General features: G+C 43.3%; 1 protein-coding gene across 10 annotated transcripts in view; it reads right to left on the bottom strand.

Moving 5' to 3' along the window:
- baz2ba (bromodomain adjacent to zinc finger domain, 2Ba) overlaps nt 1-21,348 on the bottom strand; it is a 66,569-nt gene extending 45,221 nt beyond the window's left edge. For all 10 annotated transcript variants that reach the window (XM_041943391.1, XM_041943468.1, XM_041943775.1 and 7 more), the window contains exons 1-2: nt 21,168-21,348; nt 7,892-7,934 (exon numbers count right to left, since the gene is read on the bottom strand). The gene's annotated coding sequence lies outside the window, so the exon portion shown is untranslated. The remainder of the gene's footprint in view (nt 1-7,891; nt 7,935-21,167) is intronic.
- Nucleotides 21,349-24,606: the final 3,258 nt, after the last annotated feature.

Raw genomic sequence — 24,606 nt, 5'->3', positions numbered from 1 at the left:
TTTCTCCCGTCTGTGCTTACAATCACTGGGCAAACTAAAGCCCAACCCTGGCCCTTGTGAATGCCGATGAGTCTAACATCCATGACTCAAGAGGTCAGGCAGCCCATCCAGGCTGAGCATTAGGGGTTAAGGGGATGAAACCAAGTGTGAAATGTGAGAAGACAAGCCAACATGGTTTCTCAGGCAACAAATAGAAAGGCGACAAACATATCTCTGTGACTGCGAGGAACGTGAGGTATGTTAGGAAGAAAGACTGTCACGTCATCCATGATTCACATGAGAGCAAGATGGAAAAGGAATTAGAGTGGCTTTTTGAACTGGCTGAGTTTAGACATGTTAATCAGTAATAGCCTGTTGTACTTCAGACAGAGTGTGAGCGCATTTGAGAGTGTGTGTGTGTGTGTGTGTGTGTGTGTGTGTGTTTGTGTGTGTGTGTGTGTGTTTGTGTGCGAGTCTGGCAAGTCCAACGCCACTTGGATTTGAGCTGGTTGAGGCAAGGGAAAGCTCCAGACCAAGAGATAATCCATCTGGACTGTTTCCTTACAAAACATATGGAAAAATGCAGAAGCTTTTTTTTTTCCTTTTCCGCCCACAATAGCTATTAATATCTCACACTGAACATTTGCTCATGTCCCACTAAGGACTGGAATTCCTGCTGAAACACAGTCATATGTATTCTCTTTGTGCAAGGGTGGCACACCGTCGCACAAACATATATAGTCACTAATGCCTTTGCACTCAGCATATTCTTCTGTCTCCCTCCCTCTCACACTCACACAGAAACACACACACACACACAGATTTAGGTAAATTGAAGTGACGTAATCTGAACCCTCAGACACGACATGACTTATTCCACTCGTGTCATTTAAACAAAGATAGTCTTTCTTTGCCGCTTTGGAAATAATTTACTCTAATATCAACAAGGACCCCTAAATAATCACAGCAACTACCTGACAGGAATTGTTCACAGCAGCGCCAAAAACCTGTGTTAAAATGACAGCGCTGTAAATTGTTTTAATTATAGCCGACACAGATAACAGCCTGTGGAAACATCAACCTTTTCTTCAAGCCCTCTGCAAGATCCAAACATACAGTATTCCCTGGAAAATGCGGTTTGTTGTATGTGTGTATGAGGGTGAGTGAGTGTGTGTGTGTGTGTGTGTGTGCACGCGCATGTGAATACAATATTCATTTTGCTGCAGGAGGACAATCTATGCATAACAATGAGAGGCGCTAATGAAATCAGCCATCAACCTGCGATACATACATATTAAAGCAGGACCTCAGAGTGTCATTCGCTTAGTGCATCATTTGTTCCCACTCGTTTTTTTCGCTCTGCCACCTGACCTTTAGAGTATGTACCCCCCCTCACTTCTCCATGCTAAAAATAGGAAGTGTACCTGCAGTACTGTGGCATTATGCATACATGCATGTGTGTATGCAGCACTGCATACACATGACAACACATTTCAGAAATTCGAGAATTTCAGAAAAACAAGATTGATTTAAGAGTAGGGAAAATGTGCTCTTTGGGGATTTAAATACAGAGAACTTCTGTTCAATTGTCCGAAGTTTAAGGATCTACCTTTTAACAGATGACATTCAGCATCACAAATGGTAACCACTGTCAGAGATATACCTTCAGTATAATGTCATATCATCCCAGCTGCCAGGGAACGACGCTCCTCCCTTCCCTCTAAGTATGCTTCACAGCTCTGGTCTCTCTTTCTCTCCCTCTCTCTCTCCCTAACCCCCACCCCCACGCTGGCAGGGAAATGGATCCCTCCACCTGACAGTGGCCATTTTGAGCCTTCTCTCTCTTCTCCTCTCTACTCCTGCTTCCTGGTAAACAATGGGAGAGGGATAATTGATCAAACAGCCAGGGAACCCTCCGAGCAGGGGAAGGTCACCGCCCGCCAGCCCAGCTCACTGAGGAGTGAGTGTGTGTGTGTGTGTGTGTGAGGGGTGTGTGAGGGGTGTGTGAGGGGTGTGTGAGGGGGGGGGTGGGGGGGGGGGGGGGGGGGGGGGGGGGGGCAAATGTGTATGTGCATTTGTCTCTGTGTGTATGTATGTGTGTGGGTGTACATGCATGTATTGCATGTATGCATGTGTGACCAACTGTGCAAAAATAAGACACAGAGGTGTGTGTGTGTGTGTGTGTGTGTGTGTGTGTGTGTATGTGTATGAGAGAGACTGAGTATGGGGGGGTGGGGTGGGGGGTTCTCTGACGCTCTTGAGCTGCCATTTTTCTTCCCTGACAAAGACTCCATCTGCCACAGAGCCATTTGCTGCCTCCCGAGTCGGCAGAGCATTCCGCACGCCGTGTTCACCTTGATGTCACCTCTACACGGCTCACGCCTTGCTGACGCTGTACACACACACACACACACACACACACACACAACAACAACACATTTCTTTTCCTCTCACATATGCACAAATGTATATGCTCATTGTGTCCCACTCACAAACAAACACACACTTTCGGATACTGTCATCCTATCTTTGCACTTTCTCTATTTCTCGCATACAATATACACACATACACAAACACACACACACACACTTGAGTGTGTGTTTGTGTCTACGCAGCGGCCCTCCCTCTCCTCTGCATGGCTGATATCACTGTGCAACCATCAGCGCTGTGCATTGTGGGAGTGTCTGTTGGGGCAGAGAGACGCGACAGGGGCTGAGGGATTCACACGCCTCTGAAAGACAGCCAGAGGGAGAGAGAGAGAGGGAGAGAGGGAGAGAGGGAGGCAGGAGGGGAGGGAGGCAGAGAAAGAGAGAGAGAGAGATACGGAGGGGGCCGGTAACTGGAAATGAGAGATGGCATTTTAAAGAGGAAGCTGAATTTCACCTGCAATTACCGTAGCTCCGGGGCACATGGCTAGGTTAAGAGACATTTCATTCCAAAGCCACCGCGTATAGCTGCCGCACTGAGCCCTGAGAGGCGCATAAAGAAGGAGGGAGAGAGAAAATAGAGCGGTGGAAAACTCTCCTCTGCCCAAGATGGCCCTCAGCAGATGCAGCGATGAAAGAGAGGAGGCAGCCAGGGATGTAACTGGTAAATGAAACCCAGCAGAAAAAGTGGAAAGGAGGAAAGGAAAGGAAAGGAAAGGAAAGGAAAGGGAAGGAAAAGAAAGGAAAGGAAAGGAAAGGAAAGGAAAGGAAAGGAAAGGAAAGGAAAGGAAAGGAAAGGAAAGGAAAGTAGGACAGATAAGGAGACAGAGCGAAGAAAAGGGGTATCTTATTCAGCAGGCCCCAACTCGACCATCTGCACACCAGACCAGACAGCTGAACTGGGCCTCAGAGAGCACACAAACACATGCACACACACACACACACACACACACACACACACACACACACACACACACAGAACAAAGAGCAAGTAAAATCCAATAAACACAGATACTCACACTCTCACAGTTAAGTACAGGGAAAGCTGGAGGTGTTTAATGATTAATATAATTCTTAGTATTCGTTCTCCTCTTTCGATGAAACCTTGCTCTCTGTCTCTTCCTCTCACTCTCTCAGAACTCCAAATGGAGCTGTAATGGTTTCCCTGAGGCTCAATGTCCTGGCTAGTTTCACCAGGCACACCGCTGTGTTTCATAGGAGAAGTGTGACTGCACAAATACAGTAATGAACCCTCACTGGGAGCTAGGGGCCTCCTGGCACTGCTAATGGCTCCTCTGGTCTGCAGCTGTATCCAGGTTATAACCTGGCCTGGCCAACAGGCCCTGAGAGGCACAGGGCCAGCAGGGACAAACTATTCCCAGCCACAGGCACACATTGTAGTCAGAAAACCTGGTCCATAGTGGACTATGTGTCTGGTGTGTGGGCGTTTGATGTAGGGGAGGAGGAAAGAAGATCTGGGGATGGGGGTTCAGGGGCAGGAAGCTGTGGAGGATGTCAAGAGACAAGAGGCCCTAGTAGAGACATAGACCAAGGGATAAAGACAGTTGAAGAGATGTGGTTTGGCAATAAAACCAGCAGATAGACCCAATAAACCTGGAGGCTCTCATAGGGCAACAGCTGGCGTCGGGTGAGAGTGGTGATTGTGTGTGTGCGTATGTGTTTGAAAGAGAGAAAGACAGGGTGAGTGAAAGTGTGTGTGTGTGTGTGTGTGTGTGTGTGTGTGTGTGTGTGTGTGTGTGTGTGTGTGGTCTGCTTAATTATCTCAATAAAAGAGTAACCCTGCAACACTTACATGCATGCACAAACTAAGTACAGAAAATAACAACAGCTTGCTAACAGCAATTCCACTCATAATAACCAATTACTAAGAGTCAAATAAAAAAAAATGGCAAGGCTTTAAAAAATAATGCATATGACTAAATACATCTATATATTCAGTAAACACAACAGCAAAACCAACAAGGAAAAATCAACAAACATAAAATGTAAAATGTCATTGCATATGAGCCGCTCTTAACCTTTAAACCCAATAAACCATGTGACGGATTCATTATTAGAAACTTATGCTGAGTGGCTAAGCACTGATCAACATCACTTCAATCTTAAAAATATGAATATATATTTTAAACATTCGGAAAATGTTTTCCTCCGAGTGAGCATGAGGTGATTGGTAGGTTGGTAGGTAAGTGCAAGCGATGGCAAAGGCTTGGTCAGCTCTTGTTTTCAAACCTAACAGCGAAATAGGCATTAGGGCTGAGTCCAAGGAGCTCAAATTGCAATCCTGTTTGTGTGGGGGCTAAAAGGTTTGTGATATATGGGGTCTGAAGGTCCACTCCTAGTGTTTCAGAAATTACTGGCATGCAATTATGTTACATTATGACACCCAAAACTCAGCATTGTGTGTCCAACATCTCCCCTCTACTACAACAAACACACACACACACTCACACACACAGACCGCTCCCATTGTTGCCCTCTCTGGGAAAGCTCACAGCTTGGGTTCTTTAGCTCCTGTTTTGTCTGGCCCTCCATTCAAAATGGCCCCCTCATGACCACGCACATTATCGTGCAGGCAGGCAGCCCCCGAGTGGACTGAGGCTCCCCGGGTGCGAGCAGTGATTCATGGCAACAAGGGTCTGTAAAAGAGCAGCCTCGCCCCACGCTGAAGCCCTTCATAGGGACAAGGAGAGCAGAGGCTGTTTGGCAATGGGGGTGAATCAAAAGTCTGGCTAGAGGACTGAACCCTGTTGAGACCACGCGGGCCAAGGGAGGCAGAAGGGGAACGGTCAGTGTTTTCTTGCGTGTGCGCGTGTGCATGGAGAAAGAGCGGGAGCGAGAGTGAACAAGACAGAGAGACGTGGATGGGTAAGCCCCAGCTAATGCTGGAGTGTGTCTGCTGAATCTACACAGCTCCCTATCCCGAGGACAATCTCGCAGCAGCTTTTTAACAATCTTAGCTCCGAGGCAAGTACAAAGTACTAAATGTTTAGGCGTTATCTCGAACACTTCTCCAATCTAACAGAGCACCAGTTTAAAGGGCACTGGGAAGAAGACACTGTGAGAAACAAAGAGGGCTCATGAAGAAGAGCTGAAAAACGATAGTAGTTGAAAACCCTATTCAGGTTTTGTGACAGGCAGCGAGACACACAAATTCTTTCCCCTCGGGCTAGAAGGTGTAATTTCCCCTTCCACTGTCACAAGAGCCATGTAAAAAATTATCTGTAGCTCAATGACTGACTGCTTCCAAGTAATTTGTAATGTACAACACGTATGCACACATCTATCCATCTATCTATCTATCTATCTATCTATCTATCTATCTATCTAGTCTTGCAGATCGAGACGCTCAGAATAGAAATGCTGGCATGCTTCTCCATTGTAACACACGGTGGGATGCGGATGGAAATGCTGGCCCCACAGGACACACACGTACACACACACACACACACACATAAAGAGCGGACTGCTGTGGGGCTGACGCAAGACTATCTCTCTCTCACGTGTCTCTCCCCTACGGCCGCCCGCTGCTCCTGACCTTCGAGATGTTTTTCTCTCTCCTTCTCCCTCTCCCTTTATTCCTCTCTATTTCACACTCGTACAACACACACACACACACACCCTCTCTCTCACACACACACACTCTTTTCCGCACACCTCCCAGCCACTCAGTATTTTGTCATTAAAAGGCACTGCATTTCAAGCTCGGATCAAGCAGATGGGGCTGCGTAAGCATTGCTGCTTCTTCACACAGCACCTTGGCTTAAGTACAGATAGTCCACATGCATTACAGCACTCTCCCCTAAATGCATGCACACAAGCACACATGTGAATGCACGCATGCACACGCACAACCTTCCTGGAACCGGAGAATCAGCCCGTTTGTGGATGGCTGCTTCATGTGGGTACTGTATAGCTCAGTTGTGTAATGCCTATCTGATGTAGCTGAATACCTTAAGACATGCTCTACAAAACAAGGACACCAAACAGCAGACAGAGGTATCATCTCTTAGCAGAGAAAGTGCCCTGGTTAGTCATTCTCGTCCTAATATATTCATTAGTCCAATGGTTTGTGCTCTAGTGGCAAAACACTGACAGAAATACTCACATAAAGTTCAATGGGTTCATAGCACACACACAGACTCACGCACCCACACAGACACACACCCATACGTGAATGTAATATAATTATATCTACGTGCCATTAGACACATTTCTCTGTCTTTCTTTCATTTTCTCTCACTCTCAACATTTGCATATTCCTTTGGGAGTTTGAGTTGAGCAGCTCTTTCCTTTTTCCTTCTCTTGTCTTCCAAGCAACAAATGTCAGCTAATTACACCATAGCTGTTTGGATGAGCTCCATCTTTCCCTGTGCTCTGCTGTGCTTGCTCTCTATGGGGCTGCAGGAAAAGTCAGGCAGCCAAGACACCAGTCAGGAAGAGCTAGGGGTGGGGGTTGAGCTACAAGGCTACACCCCCTAGAAATTGATTCCCCTAAGAGAGGACTCATCAATACTTATCACAAATGATACGACCAGCTTGCACCAACCTGCGGGGGATATAATGTATCATTCACAGCCAGAGATGAAGCAGTAACGCTTAGACGTGATAGAATCAGGTCTGGTAACACAAGGCTAAGGAGCCAGTCACAGGCGAAGCAGGTATTTCCCTGCGCCCTGCATTCAGTAAAAACCCTCTTGTAAGAGATCCCATACTCGCAGGCAGAAGGCCATCAAGTCAGGCAGGAGAGAAAAGTGCAAGTCATTGTCTGTGTGTGGAACAACAAACTGCCACCTTGGTGTGTGTGAAGTGAAGCCTTGAGGACGCAGCCGCGCCCCTGAGTACAGCAAGCTCTCACACAGAGACAGAGTGAGAAAACATAGAAAATGAAAGAAAGAATGAAGAAAGGAAGGGACGGAGGGAGGGAGGGAGGGAGGGAGGGAGGAGATTAAAGCTGCACATAGCAGTACACATAAACAAGTAAACCCCATCTAAGATCCTAACCTAGAAGCACTGCAGGGCACAGTTAACAACCATTTACATTCAGTGTTGGCTCCGAACAGATAGCAAACTCAAAGGATGTTTATTAGGCGCATACGTTTCAGACAAATATTCTGATTAGAATGGGAGAAATCTAATTAATTGCTTGATTCACTGAATGAACCCCGAATTTGTAATGTAATCATAACAACTGCTTTTCAAGGGGCTCTTGTTAAATTTAATTGGGGGAGAAAAAAAACATCCTCTTTCACTGAATGAATGAAAATCAAATTAGGCCTGAAACTGGAGGAGTCGGCAAGTTTGTTCTGGCGTGCCATGAAGAAAAAAAACTGTAAAAGCAGAAGTGGGCGACAATATATATTTTAAAAAGTTACGCATCAACTATTTTGTGACACGCGAACATATACCAGGGGCGCAGAGTGATAAAGAGGAGACGTGAATGCTCTTTAGTGTGCTGTGTACTCACTGTTAGAGATGTCTTCAGCTCTTTGACATAACTGCTGTAACACCTGGAGAAAAAGCAGAAACAAAACATCACTGCAGTTCGGGTTAAAAATACAATCTGAGTTGCAGGAATAAAAATGTTTTTCAAGCACGCTTTGATTTATATGATAATAAAACGGCTAGATTATATGCAGCATTGTGATAATTCTGAAAGTTTTCCTTTTGAGAGCCTGAAGGGGATGAAGCTCCTTAAACTACCTGGATATCAAAGTTACAGTAGCACGGCTTGGTTTTCAGACACATCAAATAGAAAGTACAGTGACGTCTGAAACACAGCTGTGGCTGCGCACACACAGGAAGATGTTCACACACACAAAAAGTCTCTTTCTCCCCAAGCCCTTTCTTGCAAAACCTGTTTGTTAGAAATGGATCTAGACACTGGAGCTTTGAGTGTGTGGATATTTTCCCTAAACACAAGACAGTTCTTGCAGAGAACCAAGCCTTACCGGCGTTCTCACGCCCATCTCTCATGCATTGTCTCTAAGGCCCTCCTGTGCTCTTACAGCCTGAGCCTAATCTAAGGAGCTCACCAAAACAGACGCCACCCGGGCTATGATGCACAGTATATCATCGCACGGCATGCAAACACACACAGTTTCCAAAACTTTTATGCTAGTATACACTTATTCTTGAACTCTTGATTCTGTAGATGAGTTTTTAGCTACAGCATTAACAATATTCATAACAGCGTCAGTTATAACCTGCGTTCGCATGATTAGATGATATCACGTAACAGTTCATTCAGACGTCGAGCCTCCTCATTCACGTGTTCAGAGACACGGGGAAGCAGGCTCTTACGGACATTTCCAGACACACAGACACACCAGCACATAAGCAGTGTTATAGCATGTGTGGGTAGCTATCTAACAAGGTTTTGCTGACAGTAAACACATCCATCTGGTCAACAGCAACAGAATCAAGCCTGGTGGACATGATGTGATCAACAAGTGCAATTATATAATTCTATTTCTTAGTTTAGTGACCGAATCTTTCACAGAGTTTAAAGGAGTATTTGTCCTTTTTTTGTTTTTGTTTGTATGTTTGTCTGTTTGTCTGTATGATTCCGTATTAACCACTGGCCTGACTGTCATGAAACTTGGCCCATGCTGAAGGGTGTAGCACAGGCTAAGGACGATTCATGCACGTTTTGAAGCGGTTGTGAATCTTGAGGTGGATACACAAATTATTTTTTTCACTTTTGTTAACATTGTACTGGCGGAATAAATGCCACACATCTTAAAATCCAGTTGATGGTAATGCAGTTAAATAGTGACAAAACATAGCCAATTGTAGAAATAGGATGACGCCATATTACAATACAGAGTCATGGTTGCTATGGATCACTCGGGGACAGGACTTTCACGGGGGAACTGCTACAACAGTAACATTGGCACAATTGTAACAGCACTCAAACTGCGGTGTGGCTATGAACATGTGCATTTCTGGTTCTCACAAATGCATGTTAAGTATGTGACATATTTCCATATAAGTACATAATCAACGCACAGCTGAGATGATGAGGCTATTGTTCTGATGGTTTGGAAATGCATCTATAGTGGCTGTGCTTGCAGATTTGCATATCATAGAAGAGTGACTACAGGTCTTGGTGGAGCACTACGGTCTCAGAGTGCCCTTCTAGTTACTGCTGTTTTTTCAATAATTTCTGTAAATGTCACTTGTTGGAATGACTGCCATGGTAAAATAAGCAAATGGGTATATTGCAGTTCATGATTTTGTCTTTCTAGATGCCCTCCAGTCATGTCAAAGTCTGTGGAAACAAAGTAACGCACATCTGTCCTTACAGCTCAATCTATCACTGAACAGAAATCACCTAGACTGGCAGTGTTGGTAATAACCGCACTCATCGAACTGAAATGGTTCCCTTCATTATCTACACACTTACACAGACAGACAAACACACACACACACACACACACACACACACAGACTACAGACACACACACAAATACTTTGATAACTCATCGCAGTGATAATGATAACCGAGAGCCGGGTAGGCTGAATTCATCTTCAGCTTTTTCATAAAGGCCTATTAGTGGATGATTAAAGGATCTCTGCTCATAGGGCTTCAGCACAGAAAATGATTTGCCAGCCACGAGGCAGGTGAATTACACTGGATAAGAAAGCCAGTGCTGTCTGCCATCATTTGCCTGACTGAGAATCAGGCTGTTAGTCTATTAACCTCATTTTACTGTGAGATCTTCCTAGTTTTACATCAATGGCAGATGGATAAAATATCACAAAAATATCACCTTCTTCCCAAGATGCCTTCTTAAACTGCAGTGTCCTCATCAATCATGTCAGTATATGATATTAGGGCTGCAACTAACAATTACTTTCATTAGCGATTAATCTGCTGATTATTTTCTCAGTTAATCAATTATTCATTTGGCATATAAAATCTACGAGTAGTACAAAATGCCCATTAAAGTCTTTAAAAAGGATGACATCTAGGATGACATCATCAAATTGCTCCTTTTGTCAAACCAAGAGAGTTTACTATCACATAGGACAAAAACGGCAGAAAATCCTCCCAAGGGATGGAAGAATGGGATGTTTTTTGCTTGACAAATGATTAAAATGATGAATCACTTACCAAAATAGATGCAGATTATTTGATCGAATGAATGTATCAACTAAAACTTTATCTTTGTCAACTAAAAACGTAAAAACAGGGTCAAAAGGATATTTACCATTAAATAATAGAAAAGAAATTTCTTAAAAAATGAAATAACTACGATGTTACTGTTTCAAAAAGATCTACCTAAGCATAACTTTTTGTGTTTAGTTTGTCTTCAAAAGTTACAGATTTGTTGCATCTTATAACAAAGTGATAAACTTTGCCCTAAATTATGCTAGTGAACGTCATTCAATCAAAATGTCATTTTTATAATCATGATCATTGCTTTCACTGCTTAGTAATTTCCATGTAATTAATGTGAAAGGCATAAATAGGAAAGAAACTGAAAAACAGGAACTACCTGCAAAGTAATAATTACCTGCATTTACACTCCAGGCATGCTTGCACATGGACAGCATACAACCTAATTGTTATGATGTCTCTCTCAATTGTCTTGTATGGCTTCCCTAATCTGCCTCCCTTGCGTCAGCCACACAGATGTTGACTTTACTTTAGGATTCATATAGCGGCTCTCAGGCAACTGGGTTAACTGGGCGGGTTAAATACACGGGTTGGACTTTTGTACCAGCCACAGAAAGAGAGAAAGGAAAATGAAAGAAAGGAAGAAAGAAAGAAAGGTCACACCACGCTTCATGTGAGTCTTCTTCACAAAAAACTCTGTTGATATTGGAGCATGGAAAACAAGTGTACTCTGAAAAGACACATATTGAGATTGGCCTAAAATCCCTTGCTTTTTAATATTTGATGCCTTGTTAGAAGAGCGACACTGGTGAGGTGTTTGTCTCTGTTGTCTCTGTTGATCTCTGGCACGCCGGCCCCTGTGGGAGTGAGCTAGTGAGACTTGGCCGCAGACATTTTCCTGAAGCCCCCAGAACAAAATAGGCAAGTCTTGACAGTCTGTCCGCCACCGAGTCGTCACACAATCAGTTGCAGGAAACCAATCCCTAAATAGCAGTGATTCATCTCTTCATCACACACAATGCCAGTACACAGTGCACAAAGAAGCTCTCTCTTCCTCTCTCGCTCTCTCTCTCTCTGTGTCTTACCCTATCTTTCTCAACCCCTTCCCCCCCAGTGTGGTCTCTCATGCTGCTTAAAAATAAGTGCTTCTCCCAGCTTTCTTTGCCCTGTGATTTACTGGCAGTGTTTAACTGCAGGGCAGCATCTTTTATTGTTACATGATCTGGGGCTGAAAGCTGACAAAATGGAATCTCTGTGCAAGTACCTTTGTATGTGAGTAAGTGTATGTTCAGGGCAAAGTAAGGAGCGAGCGGAGGAATAAAGAACTTGTGTGAGAAACGTTTGTCTAAGTGCAATTCAAATCCTCCCAGCCTCCCGGTGCTGTGTGCGTGTGTGAACGTATGAGTGTGTTTGTCATTCCACTAAATGGTTTCTTCCTTGACTTGATGGAGCAAGTGCCATCTCAAGGGAACAGGTTACACCACACACACACACACACACACACACACAAAGTAAAGCGCTTTGAGACTGGCGAAAAGCTCAGAACATTAGTGCGATGCATTTGTGAGAGGTAGAATATATATGAAATACCAGCTTGGATTGTGTGCGTGTCTCTTTGTCTGTGTACGTACGCATGTTTTTGTGTTGCCATGTTAACTCTTCTCTTAATGGCAGAGAGCCCGTTGCTGCATTAGCCAATCCACTTCCTTTTCTTGACTTTCTTTGCAACATAAATCTCATTCAGATATGCGGTCAACCTGGCATCACTGGTGACTGTCCAAAGTTGCATTTGGAACAATGATATCAGTACAGTATGTGACCAGATCAGCACCACTGGATAATCAGGCTAGCACAGGCCAACACAACAGGTCCAGTGTATCGTTACAGCCTTGATGATCCATCAAGATGACGTGTGAAGGTCAGAGCAGCCGTGACCAACACAGCTGTCACATCTCCTCCCAGCACCCTCTTGGCTAACTGGCCTTCCAAAACACTCAGCACAAAACACGGCCAACTGGGGAGCACAGGGGCCACGGCCAACAGAACATGCCTATAGCCCAGGCTGGGTTCATATCATGACATGCTTACCCTCCATACAACAACAGAAGATGTGGCGAAGAGGTGAATCAGAGCTGTTTTGGTGTAATCAATTTTTGCAGCTATGACAAGGAAACTGTTGGCATACCCTGCGATGAAAAACACTATGATGTCTATTAGTATCGGCTTTCAAAATTTAATTCAACACCCAATACAGCCACAGTTTTAAATGACTACCAGCTCTGTTGTATGAGAGGAAAGGCTACGGTGGAGCTGTGTGGAGAGCAGATGTGACTCCACTTTGATTTCAATGCCTGTGTGTGTGTGGAGCTTCTATTAAATGGATCTGCTGTCTCCTTGATCAAGGGAGTCAATAAAGGGCCAGTCCTGTCAAACCCTCAGGGGTAAGTGTGTATGCACATATGTGTCTGTGTCCGTGTGTGTGCATGTGCTTGTGCGTGTGTGTGTGTGTGTGTGTGTGTGTGTGTGTGTGTGTGTGTGTGTTATGGACAGAATTTGAAGTACTCTGACAGGTGAGTGATTGAGTGCTTTCATTTCCCTCCAGCGACAACGAGACATGCACACACAAACACATACGCAGTACACACACACTCACACAGAGTGGAGGATGGAGAGATCAAGAGAGAGGGAGAGAGAGAGAGAGAGGGAGAGAGAGAGAGAGAGAGAGAGAGGGAGAGAGAGAGAGAAAGAGAGAGCTGTTGTTTCCTAAAGGATGCTGCTCCTGCCTGCATGCTTAAATTAGCTCTAAATGTTTGGATTACACACGGGAGCTCTCACAGAGGATTTAGCAGCCATAGCCTAGAGTCCAGGGTGTGTGTGGATGTTTCCATCTACATCCAAGCACACAGGCGCATGCGCGCGCGTGCACACACACACGCACACACACACACACACACACACACACACACACACACAAAAAGTGTCCTCATACAGATCACAAACATATTGTACAGTATGTCACTCAAATATCACTCACAATATTCTGTAAACCACTGACAGCATAACGTAAGTTGCATCCATCTAGCTGAGACATGCTCGGACTTTAATAGCAACATGCAGCTCTAAATGCTGCAAACAGCAACAACTCACACTATCTCATTCATCAGGTTTTTGCTATGGGGACACTTTTTTATTTAAGAGCGCAGTCTTGGCTTCTGTCAGTGGGGGGAGGATAAGATATGCTAGCAGACGTAGAGCAAAGAAGAGAAAGGAGAAAAAGAGAAGGGGAATGAGGGAGGTCAGCGCCCCCAGTCTCAGATAAAGGCCCTCTCCCTCCCTTCTGCCTCGGCTTTCGAAGCCCCTGCCAGGATCGAGAGGCGTCTCACGTTACAGCTGTCTCTCAGTGTCATCGTTCAGAAAGAGAGAGCAGAAGCGCGAGAGAGGCAGACAGAGTGAGAGAGAGAGAGACAGACAGACGGAGAGGGGGAAAGCGGGACAATGCCACAGACTGAGCGGGGCTAGGCAAGCTGGACAAGAGAAAAACAACAACAGCAGCAGGTTCAACTGGACAAGGAAGCCTTGTGCTCTGGCTGCGCGGTGGTGTTTTTTAATAAGTGATGCTAATGCGACGTACATTTTCACTACAATGTGGAAGCGTTTTGAAATCACTTAAATGTGCTTTGACCTTTTCAAGACAAATTATTTCGAAATGTACCGTGAACACAGCTACTCAGATCATTTCCTCTACACCACCTGGGACTAACTGAACACTCTGACAATTTCCTAAGAAGAAAAAGGGGAAATTCATTTTCAGTACCTTGTTTTGTGTCCAGTGAGAACAGAGAGAAACACGCTACATGCAGGGACAGAGATGGTACTGACTGTAACACTACGTGCTATAGAGCTTCTGTGGATTAGACATCGTTGAGTCACCTCTCTACACATGAGTATCCATTTTTAACCTTAAAATGCTAAAAACAGCAGCTTGTCCCAGGTCCAGTAATGACTAATCCAATGACTTCTAGCATTTCAGCCTGCACTGCTAACAAGGTAAGGCCATGTAGGTCAGCAGCAGTGAGTTAAGTAAAATAGAGAGCAAATGCTTGTTTTCTTTTCTGTAACTTTTTCTGGAGAGAAATAAAGGATGTCCTTGAATCCCTGATAAAAAAAAAAAAAAAAACTTAAAGGAAAGGGTGCTGTATATGCAGATTTTGACTCTAAACTGTAGCGCTTACACGGCCGACACACTGAGAGCTGATTGTACCAGTGTGGCTTACATAAAACATGGTTCTGAACAAATACGCATATAGCCATTGCACAGCTGAACTGAACACAGAACTGCTTTCCTGTTTGTTTTTTTCTATCCTTGTCATTTCTCATGGCGTTCCGTAGGAGTTAAATATTTAAAATTCTGGCTTAGCTTGGAGCAGGCTTTGCCAGCGCAGCTAAAATAAAAAGCCTTTGTGGCAGCAGTGACCAGATTTTAAATGCTGAAGAAGATCAATAAATGGGGGCTGTCGAGGCGCAATCTCATGCATTTGTGTGTGTGTGTGTGTCCGTCCTGTCCCTATGCGTAAATGGCTGTGTTCTGACAGCAAGTGTGTGCACGGATGTGTGTCTACGCGCATCTTAACACCCACCAAGGCTCACAGCTCCCCTGCCTGCTACAAGCCATTCTATAGTATCATCAACAACCCCTGTGACCCAGGAGGCACACCAATAGAGAAACCAATATCATTCCCATTCCCACATCCACAAACGTCTTCCGATTTCTTTTCCCTTTCCCATCTGAGCGCAGCCAGCATGGGTGAATTCTAGAGAAAAGTGTAAATACAGGCCCCCTGCTACAGATTGAGAATGTCGAGGTGTGGTAAACATCAAACTAAATAGCAGGTTTTCCAGACCTCATCACCATTTCCATAATCAAGTTCCTGAAACAAAATGATGGACACCTAGACGAGACAGACAGGTAGGTGAGGAAAATGACAGAAAACATCTTGTTTGATTTTCTAAGAAAACAAAATCCTCTAATTTAATGTTTATGCAATCCAATCCAGCCCAGTTCAGCTAATGTTAAGAGACCCTGAATGTCTCCGTTTCATGCAGCCAAATAACACTGATGTGATTTCTTTGAAAGAAAAGAAATGCATTCATAATGTTGCCATGCTTTTTAGATGTCTTATCACTCTAATGTTCACAGAGACGACATTTAATGGATGCTTTCAGCTCACATAAAGTGATAACCTCCTTTGCTGTGTCTTTACCACATGAATATGTAATAAAGAAACAGTGAATTATTAGGACTTGTATGCATGCTGTTCTATGGTTCCACAAAACAAGGAGTACATCTGTATTTTCACCTCCTCACTAATGTACAAAACAAAAACAGCCCTGAAGTGGAAAAATCATCAGGACCTTATGAGACTTCATTAAAAGAAACTAGCCTGGACTTTCCAAACAAGACATCTCTTTGGAGGGGAAAATCAACCTTTTCACCTTGCTGGTGGAAAAACAGCCATCCCAACGAGACAGAGCATGCACAAACAACCTTGACTTTCATCAAGGAAATTCTCACATTGAATGATAAATAGAGGCCCAGGGGACGAACAGCAAAGAAGCAGCTTATCGCCTTTCCCTCCCAAATTTGGCTGCTCTGTCTTCTGTCTCCTGAAAGTCAACACGGGGTGACCCACTTGCACTTTACACTGCTTATTGTTTGGTAATTAATCCACCATATGTAATCGACGCAGAAATGTAGAGGAAACTAAAATGAGTGTTGACTTGTTTAGTCTTAATTAACAGTTGAGACTGTTCATTTGTTTCTACAACAGGAGTGCCCCATGTCATTAGGTTAGTTTTTAAAATATAGTTGAATTTCTCATTATACAGACACAGGCAGACGTTTACGGTCAGAGGCAGCCAGAACATTTGACAAGGCTCACACCAAAAGTGGCTGTCACTGAGCATGCACTTTAGACAATTATTTGTGTACCCTGATGATTATCAGGACATCCAGTGAACATGCAGCATTACCAAAATAGCAAGGTAACATAAGGTTAGGTAGATCATCTGAGAGCTAACCAACTTTCCAGCTGAGAGAACATTAACCTGCAGGGCCGCGTAAACACGGATCAATAAGCGAACTGCCTGCATGGGCCTGCACAAAACAGTAGCAAGACAGACACGCAGCAGCACCAATTTGATCTGTAACAATGAGATGCATTATCAATCTAATGTCGAGAAGCTTTTAGGACTTTCGCTTAAACGGGGCTTCTTCTCAAAGGACCATTAGCCCGTATAGGATTAATGTCTACTTCAAAAACATCTGTTTAAACTCCGACATTTCTTGGTGCATTACTTCATTTGTCCCGATTGTTTTCTGTGTGCGTGCATGCACATTCATATGTAAATGGTTGGGGAGGGCTGAGGAAATATCAGGACTCTGTCTAACATTAGTTGTGAATCATTTGGTTAACACAGAGCAGACCTCTACTTCCTCTCTAAATTTCACAGCTCTGTGTCAGCGCTAACATGCAGAGATTTGACAGGGCTCCCAGATGGCCATTATTATCAATAGATTGTTTGCAGGTCTAAGTCGTCTCTGTCTAAATTCAAAACACTGGCATCAATGCAATGAAATATTTGGGTTTACAGCTGACTCTTGAGCATTTAACACAGACTATAAAAAAAGTGAGTTTCATTTTTCATTATTATCAGTTTATTCTTCTGCCATCTTGCCTAAAGCACACATCATTTATATTATGATATATCTCGTCATACAGAAAATACAGTGCTGTAGCCCAGGATGAAGACATAAAATCAGTGATAGGCTTAAAGGTCCAGTGAGTAGGATTTAGCGGGATCTATTGGCAGGATTCATAAGTATGTTTTCATTAGTGTATAACCACCTGAAAATAAAGATTGCGTATTCACCACCTTAGAATGAGCCCTTTATATCTGCACAGAGTCCGCAATACTGCACCGTCATGCTTCTACAGTAGCTCAGAACAGACAAACCAAACACTGGCTCTAGAGAGCGCCTTTCGTGTTTTACGCGTTTTTAGAGGCCATCATAAATGTTCCTACACTCTTGGAAGGGGTGGGTGACACCAAGGGTTTTCAGTTGGCTGCAGTATGCAACCTCAATGCTAGATGCCACTAAATCTTACACACTGGTCCTTTAATCATGCGTGATTCAGTCACGTCCTGATTTAGGACATAACACTACAGTTTTAAGGTTTTTTCTAGTCAGTGAAGGGGAAGAAGACACGTTACAGCAGGTGAACCCTTACATACTGACTGTCACATGTTTGCCACAAGTGAAAACAAGTATTAGATGATGTCAAAATGTGAAGCTGAGCTTTGCTCAATCATCACAAAAGTTTCTGGAAACACACAAGAGAAGTGGCATATTAGCTTTGTCAATTCAAAACAGGCTAGTGGTTGTCACATTTAACAGGAAGTGTGATATGGGAGAAAAAAATTAAAGTGCACACTTGGTAACAGATGAATCACTGACATGCCTGATACATGCAGCATCATTTTGAGACCACTCCGAATATGAAGTGATACTATAACATATTTTTAAGAAAGCGTCAAGCGATGACTTGATCGATATATCATGCACACCTCATGAATCCCACTTCACTTCATTTTCAAAAGAACACAAACTATGCGTTTCCTCCACACAAAAAAAAGAGATAGCCCCATATTCAATAGTAAAGGATTATAGCGAATACAGCCATGTGTGCACATGGGATTGTCTTCTCAAAAGCTGTCCAAGTTCTGTCAGATTCAGCACCCCCAGACACAGAGCTCGTGAACCTAATTTCACCTAATCAGCTTAGTCAATAGCAACCGTTTGCTGTGACTTTGGTAGGCATGCAAATAGGGCTTAACTATGTCTATCCTTAATTCCTGAATGTTCAAGTCAAGCGGAAGTCCTCCTTTATCTCTTCAAAAACAACAGTTCCAATTTGAGCGAGAGAAAGAGAAGAAGAGAGAGAGAGAGAGAGGGGAAGAGAGAGAGAGACAGAATAAAACTCTAGCCGAGACTTGTTTTTTTTTTTTTTCTTGGCCTGGCAAGGAGAGACATCTCTGATTTGAGTGTGCTTGAGGTAGCACAGTGTGCTTTCATTTCAAACCAACATGGCAAACAAACTCTGACAGATTTGTTCCCCTTTTTTCACATTTGCTCTCGATCTCTCTCTCTCTCTCAAATTATGGGAGAACACACTGCACAAATATATTAGTACTTTTCGTTGGTTTGTATGTTCAGCTGCAGCCCTTGCACATACACATACAAACGCACACATATATTCAAACAAATCCGCACAAAATGACGCTAACAATAGACAGTTGTAATAGCGGTGGAAAACTGAGAGACACTGTTCCGTCTCAATTCACTGATACCACTAATGGCTTCTTAGCAGCTCCATGAAATCAAGCAGCTGTCATGTCGATGCATCAGCAGTGAGAGGAGGGAGAGCCATCCCCATAAGGACAGAGGCACCGCGCCTTCATGTTTGGCTAAACATCTGCTCCTCTGCACTCCAGCTTTGCAGCAATAAACGGGCAAACAAAAGAGGTGGGAGGTGAAATGATCAGATTTTCCAATTCAAAGCATTTGTTCAGTTTGTTTTCTTTTCCCCTCCTCTCTCCCAAGCTGCTTACATGACACGGGGAGGAAAGTGAGATCCAAGTTTTAACTCTGAGGGACGGAGCAAACGCACGGGCTAAAATAACACCTTTTGTAAGATGGATGTCAGAAATAAGGTCACCATTTCTTCCTGCGAGGAGTCTCCTGTCTAAACTGTTGCAAACCAGTATTATAGCTCAGTTAGGGGTGATTCAAACTGCCCGTGTGTGAGCGTGCGCATGTGTGTGTGTCTGTGTGTCTGTGTGTGTGTGCAATGACGACGAGAGATGCGCGTGAGAGCGTGCACGTCTTAACGCTCGTCAATCTGGCAAATCTATCAATCACACATCAATTCAACTTTGTGTAAACAACAGTACAATGATTTACCCACAAATTCCTTTTTACACATACCTGTCACACATTTACTTCAAACACCTTTGTAATTAAAACGATGTCTAATCACTGTATTTAGCAGTGACATCCAGTTAAGTTGCATTCTGACTTCTTCCCTTAATAGGATTCTTGGTAATTAATATCCCTCCTTCGTTTCTTTCTTTGCTCCCCCCTTCTTCCTTCCTTCCTTCCTTCCTTCCATCCCCCCGTCATTCATCCATGCTCAGTTGCAAAGATAAACATATAGCAGCGCTGTGTCAACTTAGAAATCACATTTAACAAAACATTAGGTTAAAAATAGCACAAATACTCTGATTTAATTGCGGCTGTGGCGAAATACCGCCATGTCCACCTGTCTCTCCCTAAAAAACCACCATCCGACATGTAACACTACGTCACTTTATATTTGTTTTTTTAAAGCAAACGTCTCGTCCACAAACACAAACTGTCCCTTCTCTGCGCTAAAACGAGCTTCAAATCATCGCTGACAAGCCGTTAACCACATTCATTTTCCTTCCAAAACCACAAACAGGACGCGATTCTCGCTCTCTTTTTTTCCCTAACAAGTCTAAAAACTTTGGTTAAAACTTGCGAGAGAGAGAAAAAAAACGTGGATCCATTTCCTTTTAAAGTAGCCTGTGTGTTTGTATATGTGTGTGTGAGAGAGAGAGAGAGAGAGGGGGGGAAAGGTAGGGGTGCTTTGAGGGGGACGAATTTAAAATAACCAAGATGGCGAGAGGCTTGTTGTTTTGGAAGGGGCAGAAAAAAATGGAGGATATTGTAATATACACAAAGGGATAAATTTCAACAACTCGGCCAAGCGGCTGCTAGCTTGCCTGCGTGCCTCTCGGTTTGAGGAAGCGACCGCGGTAGCAGCTCCCCGGCAGGCTGGCCGGCAGTATGACTAGCAACACGAAAAGCTCAAACTCTGACCCGCTGTGGCAAAAAGAAATGAATATTATACGTCAAAGTTAATCCGAACCGAAGGGGATATTTATGTATTTGTCGCTAATTGTTTTATTTTCGCGTCGAGGGACTATTAAACTGGATGGATTTGTAAGGGACGGGCAGCGAGGACCAACGGCAGTCCAGCGCCTCGCAGCTACCCCCCCTTTCACGTTGACGGTTACAACATCCAGCACGAAATACGCACCCAAAACCGACAACGGCACATTTACACGGTCGATAAAAGCAAAACAGACGCCGCCATTAACCGTTAAAAAGTTTAATTTGTCCACGATAAGATAAGTTATCAAATAGAACAGCCCGAGCGAACGGTGCGCGAGCGAAAACGAGAGAGGGACACAAAGACGATTCCCACTATCAGGTCACCGCTCAGAAGAGAGGAGAAAAAACACTTGGTTTCTAAATTAAAGAGAAAAAACTTTACGGATATGACCAAACGTACCGCTGCGGAACACACACGCTGAATGAATTCACAGAAACAGAAAACAAGAAACTATCTATAAAGCAGTTTACACAAGCTAGGGGGGAGAAAAGCGAAGAAACTAGAAGCGGAGCCAGCTCTACGCAGCTCATCGCTTGTTCTGTGATGTGGGGAAAACAGCGTCAGTGAAATAAAACACTTACCTTTCTTTAGTTTCGACACTTTACTTATTTCCAGCGTGGGTTTTTAGTTCAGCCAACACTTCGGCTTGGTCTTCTTGTCGCCTCTTTTTTTCCTTGGTCGGTTTTGGTTATGAAAGAGGTCGGGGACGAATGATAAAGAAGGGAATTGGGCAGTAATTGAGTCTCGGTGTGTGAGTGTGTGTGTTAGTTACTAACAGCAGATTGAAGGAGACTCTTCTCAAGGTTTATTCAGCTCCACTTCAAGGAACCGACCTGACGTCAGCTCACTACTGCCACACAAAGAAAACTTATTATTTGTGCAGCGGCTGTAGTAAAGGAAGGATACAGTTATTGACCGTTATTACTTTAAATGCGACAGTGTCATTAGCTGCACAGCAGTGGCAGGGATGAAGCGGTAACTTTATTGATGTTGTTAGTGGCATCGTGAACCGCACGGACCTATGGCGATTATCGGCCACTAGTGTAAACAAATAACATAATAAACAAATAGGCTGCGTTTAAAAAAAAACCATGTTTTTATGTTTTCTCCCATAAAAGCCAGAACTTTCATATAACTTTGATCAGTTTTAAATTAATTATTATAATGTCGATTTTATTTTTGTTTGTTTTGTTTTAAAAGGTGGATTTAGCTGAAATACGTCAAATTATACCTGCGTGCAAGGATTTTGCAGCTTGCGGAGGAAAGAAAATTTGAACAATCCTTTTCATATTTTACACAATCGCACTTGATTTTCTTTATGGGATTTATTTCGAGAGGTGCTGTATGAATAAAGTTGAATTCATTACCTGGAACTGAGAATATGTGGCATTTTTGCTTGTTCAATGACGATTAAACAATAATTAAAATAATTGATGTTTAATTTTCTTTCTATCAATTGATAAATCAATTATTTATAATTGCACTTATTATCAGTAATATACATTTAATGAGTTACCAAAATAGATCTTCTTTAGTATCTATCTATCTATCTATCTATCTATCTATCTATCTATCTATCTGTCTATCTATCTATCTATCTATCTTGTCTCAAAACTGAGTCACTAAAATTCCTTCTGTTTCTCACTATCAGCTGACCAAATGATGATCCCTCGGAAGATGATACATGATCAAACAAATACAAATCAGTTTCACACGGGCTCTAAATTAGAAGGCATTTGCCAAACAAAAACAGAAATGGGACAGATCTTCCTAGGGATAGGATCAATACATTGCCTGGCAAAGACAGCCATCTGTGCCTAATTGTATGCTTTACCTCCTCTTCTGAACACACAATAAGCAACAGGCTGAACGCAGGCCCTCTGACCCAGACTGGGTTTCCAGACGGGGGAAGATTATTTCATTCAACTGGAAAACAACAAGGGGGTGGAGGGGTGGTGGGGAGTTTTTGCAGATGGAGTGGGCAACTGTTCTTATATGCCCCACCCTGATGAGGATGAGGATGGGTCACAGAGCCAGAGCCAACTGGTGTGTCTCGCTACGCTCCCATCACCCCTGGTTGTTTCCATTTTAACAGGTATTATAGTGGATTAACAAACTGTTCACTGTTAGTTTATAGACACCTCATAAATCACATACAAACAATGAACTCATTGTTAGCAGCTTGATGGAGTGTTGGTTTACAGGCACATTCATATTAATGCTTCATAAACATTATAAATGACCATAAATGTATCCTTTTTTTTCTCACCCTCACTCTCACTCTTTCTCTCTCTCTCTCTCTTTCTGCCGTTATGTCATCCAAAAGTGTCACCCAAACGTTTTTTGATGTTATTGCAAGAATTGCAAAGATGTTACTCATAAATCAGTCATTTTCATGTATAAAAGGACGGAGAGAGAGAGAGAAAAAAAAAAGAAAAGGTGGCGGTGGGGTGGGGGTCTGATAAAACATTCATGATCACCCGAGTTTTGGAGGATGGACACAGAAGCCCTTATTCAGCTTGTGGCGTGCAGTTAAAGCCATTTTATAAGCTCGCTCTCCATGTTCTTTGGTCATTGATTTTCTTCTCTGCCCCTTTCCATTACCTGTTGAGATGGGGGGTTTTGCTCTTCTTCAAACACACACACACACACGCACGCACACACACACACACACACACAAATCCTCTCTATCTGTCTCTCTAGCCACTGGCACCCTGGTGTATTTCTCCATCTCCTCCGCCTCTTGTAGCAGGAATGACAGGCCATGAGGAATGACAGTGGCTCTGTTTGTCATACAGTAGCAGCAAGAAGCAAGGATTTTTAATTGCATTGGAGAATCTTCATTAAAGAGAGCACATGGGGGCGGGAATGGGGGAGAGGGCTGCATGGGGCGGCGTCGGGGGGCACTCTGAGCATCGTCATTAGGAGAAGGCACTAGCAGCATCGAAGGGTGGGCCCTCTTTGCATGCACACTGAGAATGCCTGCCGTACCTCGGTCATTTGTAACATAATAAGTGCCAGCACAATGACTGCAATGCGAGAAAGCACACCACAGGGAAGAGAAGGGGGAAGGGAGACAACATGTCTGTCTAAAAGAGGGACTTTTTTTTGTCTTGATTAGAAAGTATAATGAGCCACTAAAGAAACAGGAAAAAAAAAGATCTCTCCTGAGACTGATGGAAAACAAATTAATCTGGTAATTTGGATTTAATTATTATTTTTCTATTAGTCCACCATGCAAAGACAGGGACAGCCGTCAGAAGCGAGGAGCTGTGCTTGCATTTATTGATTTTTGCCCAGACACATTCAGGGAATACAGATTCATCTGTGCTCCTCCCCACACAATCCGCTATGTGGGATTCCATTAACACGAGAAGCTTCCAGCAACTCTGAGATGTTTAATTTGAACACCATAAATGGAGCTTAAAATAGTGTTCACACACAAGAAAAGCGGCCTAAGGATGTCTTTTCTTGCAATTGAATTAGTCCTCACTTATTGTTGTGTCCTACATAATAACTATTAAATAAACACCCGATAAATTAAATTAAGACAATGTTCTGCTGTATAGAATGAGTCAAGCTCAATTGTTTGTCTCTGCCTCCAACATCTTACACTGCTCCAACAGTTGAGTTTAATTTAATCTTTTGTTTTAAGATTAATGTAAAAACCCTGCAACCGGACTGTAATTATTGTTCCCACCCATGTAGTATCTTCTCTTTTCAGCATCCTTTCAATACATCAGTAGTCTTGAGCACAATGCCTTGTGAGATGTAATGATTTGCAAAGTCAATGATTTGAACTGCCTGTGTGATTAAAGCACAAGGGACCAATTTGCAGCTGCTATATGTAGAATATTGGTGTGCTTCGAGTAACACTCATATTCTCTCGCTGACATGAAATTCAGCAATTATGCCAGATGAACGCTGTTATTGATTGGTATCCTACTATCCCTTACTGAAAAAGGTTTGCAATAAATGTAATGGCTTCAAGTGTGTAGACCCAATTGCAGATATTCCAAA

This window comes from Chelmon rostratus, chromosome 1, assembly GCF_017976325.1.
Source record: "Chelmon rostratus isolate fCheRos1 chromosome 1, fCheRos1.pri, whole genome shotgun sequence".
Taxonomy (NCBI): Eukaryota; Metazoa; Chordata; class Actinopteri; order Chaetodontiformes; family Chaetodontidae; genus Chelmon; species Chelmon rostratus.
The sequence above is the reverse complement of the archived record's forward strand: the minus strand, read 5'-3'. Positions and strand labels throughout refer to the sequence as shown.